Here is a 15,087-nt window from a genome sequence, read left to right on the forward strand (position 1 = left end):
TATTTTGGTCATTTTTCTCAAAAATTTTAAAACTGGCTAAAACGTAATGTACAAGTACAAAACACACAATTCATATTCAAAATGAGTTTAAAAGTCTAAAATCTTCATTTAAAACGAAATTATGGTTATTTGAATATAATAAGAAAATAAAAGAAATATTAAGTAAATTATTCTATTTTCTTATAAAACAATATTTATAGAGTTATACGTGAATAATTTTTATAACGTAAAAGTTAAATAAATTTATACATACTTAAATACAGTAAGCCAAAATATTTAATTTAATTTACAATAACAAGAGTGCCCCCGAATAAACAAAAGTAAAGAGGACTGTGAACCTACGGTTTAGAAAATGCAGATCCCACTGTAATCCTCTATGAGATCAGCTATCTACAGTCTATACTGAACCTGAAATGGGTGGAAATGAGGGTGGTGAGATTATAAAATCCCAATGAGTAAACAAACATCATCATAAACATCTAGAGTTGAGTACATGGAGACAATAAAGTAAATCATCATAAACTGGGTTATAGCATTAGAACACATTTTGTTCAAAACACGTAAAGAGGCTTATGAATCTCATAAAAATCTAGGCTTGTGCCATAAATCCATTCTCGGGGACACCTTGGCCGAGGCATCCTACCGAGACCGCCAAGGCTATTAAAATTCACATTTCACATAAATCATGTTTTTGTTTTGAAAACATAGCCGTTCCTTGGCGTTGGCTGAGTTCCCCCTCACGTGGTGGTTTAGCGTGAAGTGAACCCTAAAATTTACCCCAGGAGATACCCTACGCGCCTCTCCGTTCGAGGTAAGAATATAATGGGGTTTACCGTGCCCCTCTAAAAGGCTGGTCCACAGAAACCCCCTACTGCAGTGATTAATTAATATATAATCCACCATATAATAAAACTCAATAACATGATATGGCAATTTTGTAATTCGTAGTTTTTCAAGGTAACCAAACAATTCGCATTTCAATACAATTGCCAACTAGCCAATCATGCTCGATTTTTCATAAGCCAGTTAATTTAAACAATCAAATTGCCACAATTAACAGTCTCCGTGTACTCTATTTTTCAAAATCACTATTAATTTCAAAACAATTTATAATTTAATTTCATTGAAACTCATTTATTCATAAAACATGAAAATTTATCTTTTTAAATTCATTTTTCCATAGAATTCATGAAAGCATCTAAAAACCACCGTAGATAATTAAAATGATAGTAAGTTTACTCACTATGTCTAGAATGCAGACTTTCGAAGCACTCTGTCTACTAGTCCTCGGATGCAATTTCCTTGCCTTTATCGGAGGACTCACCACCTTGACACAATACAAAATCGAGAGTTTCACCAAGTTGGTACTAAATCAAAATTAAACTAATTTAGATTACCAATGCATGATATGGAATGCAAAAATGCACTGGTAACTATTTAAACCCGGTATTGGCCTAATTCGTCTTATCACCCGATTAAATTCCTAACGGGTCCGTTTAAACTCCAATTTAATTCTTTTCAGTTTCTATACCTCAATTGAACCCAAATTAACTTAATGTCCCTCAGTGTGGTGCAAATTATCAGTCCCAACAGCAAATTACGAAAATACCCATAGTGGGTAAGAATTCGTATTTTTGCTCCGAAAATTCCCATTATTTTTCTAGGCTCATAATTCATCATTCCTTAACCAATTCTCCTAGAATAAAATCAAACTCATCCTCACTCACTACATGGTAAATTCAGCCATTAATGGTTGGGGGAGAAAATAAATTCTTTTCTTGTTGTTTTGTTTCTAAATATGCTAAACTAACTAAAAACACTAACATAAATTAAAATCAAATAAATCCAACAATTTTCTCTCTCCTAACCCATTTTTTCAGAATTGAATTCATCATGAAAACATGTAATTTAATCATGGAAAATAAAGAGAAATGCTTGGAAATAAGAAAACTCAAGCTTAATAGAAAAAACTCACCTTTTTCACTTAATTTCCTTGAAAATTCACACTTTTTCTTTGATTTTCTCTCTCTAGGGTTTTGTTTTTGTTTTCTCTCTCTTCTTGCTGGTTTGGCCGGCCATGGGGTGGAAGATGGGCTGATTTTGTGCCTTTTAAAAAGGAAAAATAATAAATTAATAAAGGCATGACACATGGCATCATGTCATTGGCCCGTTTTTAAAATTTTAAAAATTTAAACATTTTATCTCCACCACATGTTTAGTCAAGGGTCAAAGATGAAGACAAAGGAAGACCATGTGCTGGAAAAAATATCCTGGTGGTGGAAAATTACAATTTTGCCCCTGAGGTGGTAAAATTACCATTTTACCCCTATACTCCAAATTATACCGAAATTAAAATTTTTCACTTCTAAACCTCAAATCATACTTCAATAAGTCAAATTATACTCTAATAAGTCAAATGGGGTCAAAAAAATCTTTTCTAAAATTTCCATTTTGTCCTCAGGTGGCAAATGACCATTTTACCCCTAGTTAGTGAAAATTTCGATTTGACTCCAAATTGATCCTCAAACTCCAAATTACCATTTTAAGTCATCCATGAACTGTGAAACTCTTAATCTCACCTGAAAATTCCTATTTGATCTAGTTCGAGGATTAAATAAACTTTGTTGTACCTCTAGGTACAATACCGACTTTTGTAAATTTTTCGGGATTCTCCTAGCATGCAATCATGCTATCATCACATGTATGTCATGAATAGTATTTTATAAGGTCGGGCTTTACAAATTTGGATGAAATAATAATTAATTTTTATTTCTTAATTAACTCACAAATCTTAAGAAATATTGATGATTGGTTGGTTTCATCATAAAGTAAGTGAATCAATTTTGCGTTAACATATTTGCCCATAGGTAGATTTTAATGACATGCTGATTCATATTTATTATTTTGATATATCTTGCATAGGTAAGCATATCATTTTGTTGATGGTTGTGTCTCAATTTTGTAACGTAAGCATGATTATTTATTTATTTATTTATTTGCAGTTCAATCTTTAATATTATCTGATAAAAAATTTGATGTTCCCTACTTAAGTGGTGACAACTATAAAGTATGGAAAAATAGAATTTTTCTTTATTTGGGGTGTACTGATCTTGACTATACTCTTCAAAAGATGAGCCTGTTGGAATTATAGCTACTAGTATGCCAGTTGAGATTGCTTTATATGAACGATGGCAACAATCCAATCATTTGAGTATGTTGTTTATCAAAACTAGCATTAATATTAGTATTTGTGGGTCTATACTTGAATGCAAGAATATCAAAGACCTTTTGAAGGCTATTGATGAGCAATTTTAAGTCTTTTGACAAAAGTTTGGCAAGCACTGTCACGACCCGGTACTCCCCTTGAGCCCATGACAACCCCCGCGACGTCCCGGTAGATATTCTTTACCCAGAGTGCCAACCGGAACCCCGCAGGGTTTTAGTATCATTTTTCTCATCTCCCCTATAAGTAATCATCGCCAAACCTTGTTTTTAAAGAATTTTAAGCTTTTTCCCTTTCAAAATCGTGGAAAAATAATTTTCGCCGTACAGGGGCATTTTAGTCATTTTTCCTCAAAATTTTTCGAACCCGACTAAAAATGTAGTAGATGAGTGGAAAACACATATTTCATGATTTAAAATAAATTTGAGTGTCTAAAACATTTATTAAAAATGATAGTGCAACTATTTGAATAAAATAAAAATATTCAATAAAATATTTTAATTTCTTGTAAAACAATATTTATAGAGTCATCGGTAATTAATTTTTTTTTTTGTAATGTAAAAGCTAAATAAATTCATACGTACTACAATACAGATATCCGGGATATGAAATTTACTTTACAGTGACTCGTGGGCCCACAAGGAATAAAAGTGCACAAAGGCAATAAACCTACGGTTTTTGGAGTAGGAAAGCCGACTATAGCCTTTGACGATATCAGCTATCTACAAACTATCCTGAGCCTGAAATGGATGGAAATGAGGGTGGTGAGATTATATAATCCTAGTGAGTAAACAAATACCATCTAAAATATCTAAAGCCGAGTAAATGGAGACAATTAAAATAAATCATCATATTGTAATTTCTTTACCTTTCAACTTATTTTAACCAAATAAACAATTAGGCTTATCATTTCCTGAAAAGCTTGGCTCGTGCCAAAAATTATACTCAAATTCAGTTATCAGGGATGCCTTGATCGAGCGCTATCCCAACAAAGTCCGTTAAGGCTGTTAAAAAGTCATGTACGCATAAATTATGTTTTTATTTTGAAAACATAGTCGTTCTTTGGCGTTGGCTGAGTTCACCCTCACGTGGTGGTTTGGCGTGAAGTGAACTCTAAAAGTGTTAGCCTCACAAGTTATCCACCAGCGCCTCTCATACTAAGGTAAGATATAATGAGGTTTACCGTGCCCTTCTAATAGGCTGGTCCACGAAAACCGGCCCACTGCAGTAAGCTCATCATTTGTCACGACCCGGAACCTCCCTCAGGCCCATGACAATCGCCGCGACGTCCCGATTGACACTCATTATCCGGAATGCCAACCGGAACCCCGCAAGGCTTACATATCAGTTTCTTTCCTTTCTTGTGAGCAATCATTGTTAGATATCGAGTCTTTAGAGAATATATACTATTTTAGATCAAAAACAATCAAAATAAAATTTTCGCCACATAGGAATATTTTGGTAATTTTTTCTCAAAAATTTCAAAATTGGCTAAAACGTAATATACAAGTACAAAATACATAATTCATATTCAAAATGAGTTTAAAAGTCTAAAATCTTCATTTAAAACGAAATTACGATTATTTGAATAAAATAAGAAAATAAAAGAAATATTAAGGGAAATATTCTATTTTCTTATAAAACAATATTTATAAAGTTATACGTGAATAATTTTTATAGCGTAAAAGCTAAATAAATTTATACATACTGAAATACAGTAAGCCAAAATATTTAATTTAATTTACAATAACAAGAGGGCCTCCGAATAAACAAAAGTAAAGAGGACTGTGAACCTACGATTTGGAAAATGCAGATCCAATGGTAGTCCTCGATGAGATCAGCTATCTACAGTCTATACTGAACCTGAAATGGGTGGAAAGGAGTTGGGTGAGATTTTGCAATCCCAATGAGTAAACAGAAATTATCATAAATATCTAAAGGCGAGTAAAATGGAGGCAAGTTTAAACAACAAATTTCAACTCATTTCATAATGTTTTCAATTTATTTCTTAAACCATAAAATATTTGTAATTTACCAAAACAATTGTTAAGGCTTATGTCTTTTATAAAAACAAGGCTCAAGCCAAAACTAATCCTCGGGGATACCTTGGCCGAGGCATCTAACCGAGTCCGCCAAGGGTGTTAAAATATTCACACGTGAAACACACTTTTATTTTTAAAACAAGCCGTCCCTTGGCGTTGGCCGAGTTACACATTCACGTGGGGGTTCGACGTGAAGTGAGCTCTAATACTACCCCAGGAGTTACCCTCCTCGCCTCTACAACCGGAGTAACTATATAACTGGGTTTACCGTGCCCCTCTAATAGGCAGTCCACGGAAACCCGTCACTGCAGTGACTAACCCTCCAATTTTAATAAAATTTCGACAGTATAACGTGGCTTTTATTTATTTATCCAGCCTGCATAGTAAAACAACTTACATAAATTTCCCAATGCATTCACAAAATATAGCCACATATACTCATTTCGCATAAGCCATTCCTAGGAAAATATATATTTTTCAAGTCAATTTGTAGCCTCCAATTACTCAATTTCATAATCAATACAATATATTTTTATTTGTCACATTTATTCCTAAAACATCAAAAATCCCGTTTTAATCTCGTTCTCATTTCATAAAATACATAAAGGGCATTTAAAATAAACTCTAGATAATTTACAATAATAATAAGTTTACTCACCGTTTGTACAAAATAAAAGCTTTCTAAGCGCCCCGATCACTACTCGTCGGGTACGACTTCTTTGCCTTTTCCGGAAGGCTCTCCTCCTAGACACATTACAAAAATTTACACAATTCATCACATTGATGCTAAATCACTATATAATTAACTTAAATCCTATACTAATGCATGGTATGAAATGCAATAGCCTAAAACGGCTTAAATGCGGTATTAACCTATTTTTGGCACTTTGCCCGATAAATTGCTAACGCGCTCCATTTTAGCTCTAAATCATCCCATTCTCTCTCCAACATTTCTAACCATTAAATATCAGCCAATAACCTTCTAAAAACAACAAAATCAGCTCACTCCCTTCCTTGGAAAATTTGACCAAAAATGGGACATTAACTCGGTAAATTTTCTACTTTGTTTTTCTATCACGTTTAATCGTTTTTCATCATTTCTCTTCATTTTCCTTAGAATAAAATCAATTCATCATCATTGTACAGCATTGAGCATTCAGCCAAGAGTGGGTATTGTGAAAATTTACTGATTTCTTGCCCAATTTAATTTCTAAACACATTTAACTAACTAAAACTATCAATTTAACTAAAAATCAAAACCTAAAAATTTCAATTTCTCTCTCCTAGAATTTCGTCCAGCCCTTGATATCACTTTTTGATCTCTCTCCTCAAGCATGCTAAATGGAAATAAAGGCATAGGAAAGGTAGAAATCAAGCTAAAATCGAAAAATCTTACCGTTAGACGCGTAAACGGTCGAAAACCGTGAATTTCTCTTTGAATTTTCTTGTTTCTCTTTGGTTTTTCTTTTCTTCTTCCTTTCCTCTCTATTTCCTCTGTTTTTCTTCCTTATGGCCGGCCAGCACTCAAAATTTGGGTTTAAATGGCTGACTTTTCATTAAAATAATATTATTTCATTAAAAAATGCCATGTGTCACTTTCCCATTGGCCCATTTTTAAAATTTCATCCATTTGTTTCCAAATTTTCACCATACACTTGTCTCATATATTCATAGCTTAGATAAAATTCTCAGACTCATCCAAAGTCTCGGTGGAGTAATTTTTACAATTTACACTTTTGCCCCCGTAAAAGTCAAAAATTACATTTTTGCCCCAAAAATTGAAAAATTGTCCATAGACATATTTTTCACCCCTTATACTCAATCCATTCTCCAATTTGTCAAATTTGATCTAAATTCTCTCAAAATCTAAAATTTTATCCATGGGTGGCAAAATTACGATTTTGCCCCTACACTCCAAAAATCACCAGAATTAAACTTTTTCACTTCCTATCATTAAATTATACTCCAAATAGTTAATCTTGGTCAAAAATTTCACTCCATGATCAAATTATTATCTTAGGTGGCAAAATGACGATTTTGCCCTTAAATATCAAAATTTCTAATTTTACCCCAAATGAACCCTCGAACTCCGAACAATCATTTTTAGTCATTCATGGACTATAAAATATTAAATTTCATCCTACAATTCCTATTTGAACTAGTTCGAGGTTAAATAAATTTAAGTGTACCGTTAGGTACGATATCGGGTTTCGTCTTTTCTTATGTGCTTTCCTAGCATAATAACATGCTACTCAGTGCATGTATGTCATGACATGTATTTATAGGGTTGGGTTTTACATCATTATCCCACCAATCAATAAAATTTAATAACATGATATGGTAATTATTGTAATTCACAGCCTTTCAAGGCTAAATACACAATTCATATATTTCAACACAAATACCAATTCAGCCATTCATGCAAATATTGTCATAAGCCAGTCAATTCAAATCATGAATTTACAACACCTCAAGTGGTCTCTAGTTACTCTATTTTCAAAATCATCATTCAATTTCAAGACAATTTATAAAATCATTTTATTTAAACACGTTTTGTTTGTAAAACAAAAAGATTTACCATTTAAACTCATTTTCCATAAAATCCACAAAATCGAATAAAAACCACTCTAGATAATTTAGACGATAGTAAGGTTACTCACTGTACTAGGAGTTCGATATACTCCTATTTACGGTCTTCGGGTACAATCTCTTTACCCTTGTGAGAGAGCTCACCACTTATACATCATACGTGACACGAATTTCAATAAATTGTGTCAATTTATCATAAACTATTTCAGGCTCTCTAAATCTAAATGAATGCATGCGATGGGATGCAAAATGTCCGATTAATCACTCAAATGTGATATTCGACCTAAGTCACACTATACTCGGTCTAATCGGCTAAAATCTCCAATTTAACTCCAAATCAATTCTTCTCACTTTCTACACTCCAATTATACCTAATTTGCCTTAGTGACTATGAATGAGATTCAATTTATTAGTCCTGGGTCAATAATCACACATGTCTATACGTTAAGCAAAAATTCAGATTTTCACACAAAAATTTCCCATTTAATTTCTAGCCTCACCAAACATCAAATATCACCAAAATGTCATGAAATATCATCAATTTCAGCCACAATATGCTCCCTAGAAAATTCGGCCAATGATGGGTAATGGGAGAAAATGAATTTTTCTTGTTGGTTTGTTTCTAGACATGATAAACTAACTAAAAACACTAACATAACTTAAAATCAAAATCAATCCAACTTCATTCTCTCTCCATACCCATTCCAACCAGCCATGAATTCACTATGAAAACGTGAAATCTAACCATGAAAAATGAAAAAGAAAGCATGGGTAGTGTAAATCACAAGTCAAAATCAAAGAAATTTTACCTTTATTAGCACAATCCCTTGAAATCTCACACTTTTTCTTCAATATTCCCACCTAGGGTTCTTGTTTTTTTCCTTTCCTCCTTTGTTCTTCTTTGGCCGGCCATATCAATGAGAAATGGGCTGATTTTGTATTAATTTTAAAGCTAAATATTTAATGGTTATAAATATGCCATGTGTCACCATTTCATTGGTCCGTTTTTATTTCTTAATTATTAAGCTTTCTCTCTCCACCATATAAATTCCTTCAATTATCCATGATAAAATTGGATAAAATCCATATGCTAGACAAGTGTTCTGGTGATGAAAAATTACTGTTTTGCCTTGAGGTGGTAAAATTACCATTTTACCCTTATACTTTGAAAAATACCGAAATTACAATTTTTCACTTCTCAACCTCAAATCACACTCCAATAAGTCAAATATGATCAAAATCTTTGAAAAATAATTCCCCATTTTGTCCTCGAGTGGCAAAATTACCATTTTACCCCAAGATAGTGAAATATTTGATTTGACTCCAAATTGATCCTCGAACTCCAAATCACCATATTAAACCATTCTGGGACTTTAAAATTCTTAATTTCCACTTAAATTCTCTATTTGATCTAGTTCGAGGCTTAAATCAACTTTGTTGTACCTCTAGGTACAGTACCGACTTTTGGCAATTTTTCGGAGCTCTCCTAATATGTAAACATTCAGTCAATCACATGCATGTCAGGACAAGTATTTTATAGAGTCAGGCTTGACATCTTCTCCCCCACTTGGATCAACCATATGATCCTTTTTCATGACTAATTTCGACATCCAGTTAAATATTAATATTTTAATATTATTTTATTAATAAAATATTATTTTATTCTAAAAATTTTATCTTGTCTCTTTGGTTCCCAAAGTTCCTTATTATGCCTCAATTCGCATCCGACCAACTTTATTTATCACCATATAAAAGTATGGGGCATTTCAATCTCCCCCACTTAAATAGAATTCGTCCTCGAATTCACGTCGATGTTACGTTATCAATCTTCGTCTATGATCCTATTCCTTTTTCCTTCTATAGGGACATTCAATTTATTTACCTCGTTCACCTTCAGTTCAATTAAATGCTTTATTTATGGCAATTATTATCCTTTGAAGCCAGATCAACAGTACCTTTCACAATCATGATTTCTTATATCGAGTCACTAAGCATACCTTTATCACCCTTATTAAATTTGAACCATAACTTCATCTCAATTATACCGATTTCGATCGCATATCATTCTTACTTATGTGTACCTAATCATCATTTTATTAATTTGCTTTATGCTAAATTTCTCAACCTTAATTCATTTATCTTATACTGGTCCATACCCTTCCTTTAATAGAGTTTCATTAAGAACTTAAACAATTCAAGGTTTACCTTCAAAGTCACTCAAAACTTTAATCGTTTATTACATGCCCGATAACACTTTAGCTCACTGACCTCTCTAAACATTATTTCAAAATCTCCCAATTACTAAGAACAATTCTTCACATTAGTTAGTCAAATTATCAATTTTATATATACATATGTACATGCATTTTCAAATGTCAACATGTCTCATTATGTAACACCCCACCCTAAATTATCTGTGATATATCATTCACATGCTTTGGATAGCATGTTTGTATATTGAATTGCCCGAAAAACAAGTTAAATGACTGTATTACCCCTAATGGTACGGTTCAGTCAAATAATTATTGAACTAGTTTAAATAGAGAATCGAGGATGAATTTGAGAAAACTAAAACCCATTGGTTGATTTAAAATGAGGATTCAGAGTTTGAGGTCCGATATGGAGTTAATCCGGACTTTAAGTATTCTAGGGACAAAATGGTAATTTGCCACCTGAGGACCAATACGAAAATTTTTAACCCCGTTTGATTAAGATTGATTATATTAAACTTATTGGAGTTTAATTTGAGGGTTTGATAGTGAAAAAGTTAATTCCGGTGATTTCTGGAGTGTAGGGATAAAATCGTAATTTTTCCATCTATGGACAAAATTTGAGATTTTGAGAGAATTTAGATCAAATTTGACAAATTGGAGAATGGTATGAGGTAAAAATTTGTCAAATTTGTCTATGGGCAATTTTTCAATTTTTGAGGTAAAAATGTAATTTTTGACTTTTACGGGGGTAAAAGTGTAAATTTCAAAAATTACTCCACCAAGACTTTGGATAAGTCTGAGAATTTTATCTAAGCTATGGATATGTGGGACAAGTGTATGGTGAAAATTTGAAAATAAATGGATGGCTAGAATTTAAGAAATTAATAAAACAAAAAAAATGAATAAAATAATATTATATTATTTTAGCCTTTAAAAATGTCAAAATTCCAGAATTCTCATCTTCTTCAGCTGTCCAAACCAGGAGAGAAAAAGGGGGAAAAGAAATAAGAACCGTAGCTGAAAAAATTTGAGAAAAATCAAGAGAAATCAAGAAATCAAGTATTAAAAAGGTAAATTTCATTGATTTTCCTTGTGATTTTCACTACCCATGAATTTTTTCTCATTTCCATGCAAAATTAGAAAGTGGGTATGGACACCCATGCTGGCCAAACCTCCATGGATGAGTTTTGAACTTGAGTTTTGGTTGATTTTAATTGAATTAAGTGATTTTAGTTAGGCTATATTGAAATATAGCAAAAATAAGCTAGAGAAATAATTTTCTCCCATTGAAACCCATTATGCTGAATTTTCTAGGGGAATATTGGCTGCTGATCTTGATGTTTATTTGAGGAATTATGATGAATAATGATGAATTATGAGCCTAGAAAAATAATGGGAATTTTTGGAGCAAAAATATGAATTTTTACCCACTATGGGTATTTTCGTAATTTACTACCGAGATTGATAATTTGCACCACACTGAGGAACATTAAGTCAATTTGGGTGCAGTTGAGGTATAGAAATTGAAAAAAATTAATTTGGAGTTTAAACGGACGCGTATATCGATTTATTGGGTAAAAGATCGAAATAGGCAAACATCTCGTGTAGGCAAAATTTAGACATTTTGCACTTCATATCATGCATTAGTAGTATAAATTAGTTTATTTTGGTTTAGTACCAAAGTAGTAAACCTCTTAATTGTGCAATTTGTCAAGGTGGCGAATCCTCTGGTAAGGGCAAAGAAATCGCACTCGAGGAGTAATAGTTGGAGTACCCGAATTTAGTTTTCAGAAACTGTGAGTAAACTTGTTATCGTCTTAATTATCTAGAGTAGTTTTATACAATTGTGTGATTTTATGAAAAATGGGTTTAAATGGTAAATTGCTATGTTTTAAGAGAAATTGTGATTTTATAAAATGATTTTATAATTTTTTTGAAAAATCGAATACTGATTTTGAAAATAGAGTAATTGGAGACTGCCTGCTTGTGTTGTAAATTTATGGTTTTAAATTGAATGGCTTATGACAATAAATGAGCATGAATGGCTAAACTGATTTTGGTGTTATTTGTACTGTATATTTAGCCTTGAGAGGCTAGGTTCCAATAAATTGCCATGTCATGCAGAAAAAGATTTTATAAATCAGGTGGTAGATAAAAGATTAGCTACTGCAGTAGTGGGGGGTTCCGTGGGCCAGCCTATTAGAGGGGCACGGTAAACTCCTTTATATTCTCACCTCGGTCGTAGAGGCGCGTAGGGTATCTCCTGAGGTGGGCTTTTTGAGTGCACTTCACGTGGACCACCGCGTGAGAGTGAGACTCAGCCAACGTCAAGGAACGGCTATGTTTTAAAATAAAAATATGATTTATGCGAAATATAAATTTTTAACAGCCTTGGCGGACTCAGTTGGATACCCTTGGTCCAAGTGTCCCCGAGTACAGATTTGGCATGAGCCAAGTTTTGAGTAATTCACGAGCCATATTGATGAATATTCGTGATGTGAAAAATTTGCTGAAGTTAATTATTTTTTAATTGTCTCCATTTACTCGCCTTTAGATAGTTTAGATGGTGTCTGTTTACTCACTGGGATTTTATAATCTCACCACCTTCAATTCCCCACATTTTAGGTTCAGGATAGCCGGTAGATAGCCGATTGCATCAAGGACTTCAGTTAGCCTTGCATTGACAAAATTATAGGTTCACAGACTCGCATCTTATTGGTTAGTTGGGGGCCCACGTGTAATTGTAAAAGTAATTTTATACTTTAGTTATTTGATTTAAAATATGTATGAACATATTTAGCTTTTACACCATGTTTTTGGCGGGTTTTGGTATTTTTAAAGAAAAATGACGAAAATGCCCCTGTGAGCCAAAAAATAATATTTTATTGATTTGATTTGGAAATGAATTATGATTTCTTGAAATGCAAGATTTAATAACTGTCGCTCACCGGGGATATGCGAAAACTGATGCTAAGCCTTGCTGGGTTCCGATCGGCATTTGGGGTAATGAGTGCCATCGGGAAGTCGCGACGGTTGTCACGGGCCCAATGGGAGTTTCGGGTCGTGACACATTATGTATAGGGAACCATGTGCTCACATGCCTTGGACTACATTCCCCTTTATTCATCCACATCTCAATCCTGGTTTCAATATAATAATTCTTATAGTGCATGTGAACCTTTTTATTATACTTACGTATAACTTCATATCATTTATATCATTTCCAACAATATGCTTGAGTTTTATCATGCTATATCCTCACATCACAATGTCATTAATCACATCTCACCTACTAAATGTCACTTAAAAACTTAGACTGTCACGACCCGGAACCTCCCTCAGGCCCATGACAATCGCCGCGACGTCCCGATTGACACTCATTATCCGGAATGCCAACCGGAACCCCGCAAGGCTTACATATCAGTTTCTTTCCTTTCTTGTGAGCAATCATTGTTAGATATCGAGTCTTTAGAGAATATATACTATTTTAGATCAAAAACAATCAAAATAAAATTTTTGCCACATAGGGGTATTTTGGTCATTTTTTGCTCAAAAATTTCAAAACTGGCTAAAACGTAATATACAAGTACAAAATACATAATTCATATTCAAAATGAGTTTAAAAGTCTAAAATCTTCATTTAAAACGAAATTACGATTATTTGAATAAAATAAGAAAATAAAAGAAATATTAAGGGAAATATTCTATTTTCTTATAAAACAATATTTATAGAGTTATACGTGAATAATTTTTATAGCGTAAAAGCTAAATAAATTTATACATACTGAAATACAGTAAGCCAAAATATTTAATTTAATTTACAATAACAAGAGGGCCCCCGAATAAACAAAAGTAAAGAAGACTGTGAACCTACGATTTGGAAAATGCAGATCCAATGGTAGTCCTCGATGAGATCAGCTATCTACAGTCTATACTGAACCTGAAATGGGTGGAAAGGAGTTGGGTGAGATTTTGCAATCCCAATGAGTAAACAGACATTATCATAAATATCTAAAGGCGAGTAAAATGGAGGCAAGTTTAAACAACAAATTTCAACCCATTTCATAATGTTTTCAATTTGTTTCTTAAACCATAAAATATTTGTAATTTACCAAAACAGTTGTTAAGGCTTATATCTTTTATTAAAACAAGGCTCAAGCCAAAACTAATCCTCGGGGATACCTTGGCCGAGGCATCTAACCGAGTCCGCCAAGGGTGTTAAAATATTCACACGTGAAACACATTTTTATTTTTAAAACCAGCCGTTCCTTGGCGTTGGCCGAGTTACACATTCACGTGGGGGTTCGACGTGAAGTGAGCTCTAATACTACCCCAGGAGTTACCCTCCTCGCCTCTACAACCGGAGTAACTATATAACTGGGTTTACCGTGCCCCTCTAATAGGCAGTCCACGGAAACCCGTCACTGCAGTGACTAACCCACCAATTTTAATAAAATTTCGACAATATAACGTGGCTTTTATTTATTTATCCAGCCTGCATAGTAAAACAACTTACATAAATTTCCCAATGCATTCACAAAATATAGCCACATATACTCATTTCTCATAAGCCATTCCTAGGAAAATATATATTTTTCAAGTCAATTTGTAGCCTCCAATTACTCAATTTCATAATCAATATAATATATTTTTATTTGTCACATTTATTCCTAAAACATCAAAAATCTCGTTTTAATCTCGTTCTCATTTCATAAAATACATAAAGGGCATTTAAAAATAAACTCTAGATAATTTACAATAATAATAAGTTTACTCACCGTTTGTACAAAATAAAAGCTTTCTAAGCGCCCCGATCACTACTCGTCGGGTACGACTTCTTTGCCTTTTCCGGAAGGCTCTCCTCCTAGACACATTACAAAAATTTACACAATTCATCACATTGATGCTAAATCATTATATAATTAACTTAAATCCTATACTAATGCATGGTATGAAATGCAATAGCCTAAAACGACTTAAATGCGGTATTAACCTATTTTTGGCACTTTGCCCGATAAAT

At 33.1% G+C, this 15,087-nt stretch overlaps 1 long non-coding RNA gene across 1 annotated transcript; it reads right to left on the bottom strand.

Moving 5' to 3' along the window:
• Nucleotides 1–243: 243 nt before the first annotated feature.
• On the bottom strand, nt 244–2,070 carry LOC148762198 (uncharacterized). Its single transcript, XR_016026890.1, has 3 exons — nt 1,976–2,070; nt 1,244–1,327; nt 244–408 (listed from the first exon to the last, which is right to left on the bottom strand). It is a non-coding gene; the product is annotated as an uncharacterized LOC148762198 (long non-coding RNA).
• Between the last annotated feature and the right edge of the window lie 13,017 nt (nt 2,071–15,087).

The sequence above is a fragment of the Theobroma cacao genome, chromosome 6 (assembly GCF_053813885.1).
Source record: "Theobroma cacao isolate CCN51 chromosome 6, ASM5381388v1, whole genome shotgun sequence".
NCBI classification, from domain to species: domain Eukaryota; kingdom Viridiplantae; phylum Streptophyta; class Magnoliopsida; order Malvales; family Malvaceae; genus Theobroma; species Theobroma cacao.